The sequence below is a fragment of the Nematolebias whitei genome, chromosome 17 (assembly GCF_014905685.2).
Source record: "Nematolebias whitei isolate Nwh7 chromosome 17, NemWhi1, whole genome shotgun sequence".
Taxonomy (NCBI): Eukaryota; Metazoa; Chordata; class Actinopteri; order Cyprinodontiformes; family Rivulidae; genus Nematolebias; species Nematolebias whitei.
In genome coordinates this window covers 3,523,440-3,524,883 of record NC_056514.1, presented here as the reverse complement: position 1 = coordinate 3,524,883, position 1,444 = coordinate 3,523,440, and the positions used below count along the sequence as shown (strand labels likewise).

At 39.9% G+C, this 1,444-nt stretch overlaps 1 protein-coding gene across 1 annotated transcript in view; it reads left to right on the top strand.

The window, feature by feature from the left end:
* The window catches only part of rac3b (Rac family small GTPase 3b), a 24,012-nt gene that overhangs the window by 6,475 nt on the left and 16,093 nt on the right, over nt 1-1,444 (top strand). The window lies entirely within an intron of this gene.

The following is a 1,444-nucleotide window of genomic DNA, read 5'->3' as shown; positions in this document are numbered from 1 at the left end:
GCTCTTCCGATATATGTATATACATACGTATAACTCCACATTGGTTTTGGCCCTGTCAGACTAGCCGTTAGCTCTTCAGTCAGGTCACATTTAAACTCTTTCTCCAAACTGAAGTCATTCAAAAAGGTATCTACAACATGTAAATACTAATTGTTCAAAACCTTTCTAAAGAATTGCACTTCAAAAGATCTGGTCATTTGCTTCAAATGCAGTTTAAACTAAATAAAGTCCTGTTCAGTTATTTTATGGTTCAGTTCAGTGCAGTTCAGATTCAGTTCAATATGTATGAACAGCTAATTGAAGATAGAAAACAACATGTTACAAACTTGATCTTGATGTACTGTACTGTAATTTCTTGTCCTAAGTGTGTATGAGGCAACAACAACCTGACACTGTCCAACTTAATCTGTACCATCATTAACCTGGAGGTACCAGGGAGATAAAGTTTACTGCATGAGCAAACATTTACAAAAGCCTAAAGCTTAATAGACTCAATAAGATCAGCATCTGTAAAACTGACTGAGTCATTGTGGCTAATACTAATTAACAGCAGTAGAAGTTGAGGAAGGGTTACTCACCTCCAAAGTTGGAGGGAGTAGAACTTTCTTTGTCAGAGTCTATCTAGACAGACAGCTTAACTGGAAAGGACATGTAAATGAAAAGTGCAAGAAGGTGCTTACATCAGTGCAGCATAATTGCAGGTAGTCATTGGAGTGTTACCCCAAAGGTTATCAAACAGATCTACATGGCCATAGTCCGCCCCATGCTACGCTACGCTGTTTTAGTATGGTGGGTCTGAGTCCAAGTCAGGGTGGCAAGAGTGATTCTCACCCATGTGCAACGAATGGCCTGCCTGAGCATCACAAGTTCCATTAGAACAACAACCACGGGCCTTTACAGCCCTACTGAATCTGACTTCACTGGATTATATCCAGTGTATATCTTGGGGGAGGCCGCATGCAGTGTGGTGAGGTTATACCAGTCTGGTGGGTGGAGAAGCCCATCTGACAAGGGTGTCGGAAGCATCCGTAATGTGGGGGACACACAATGATGTGTGTAGGTGTGTGTGTGTGCGTGCGCGCATGCACGTGTGAGCGCACGTTAAAAAAAGGTGTTCACTAATGAACAAAAAAGCAGCATTTCACCTAGATTTCCTTTAATTCCACACATTTAAAACATGTTTCTCACCAAGTTTGTGTAAATTCAGCTGTGGGTTTAAAGACATTTTAACTTTAATACACTTTAATACAGAGCGTCAGGTCGACACTATTTGTCTTTATAGAGAAATAAAAAACATCACCACTGGACTTTTTTTACTTGTGTTCAACACTCCTCATCTAAATGATGTTTCTCATGAAGCTTGAGGACAATAAGGTGTGGGTCTAAAAAAGTTAAATCTGGTCCTCTGGACATTCAAAAAAAACAAAAAAACAAAGCAAAACAA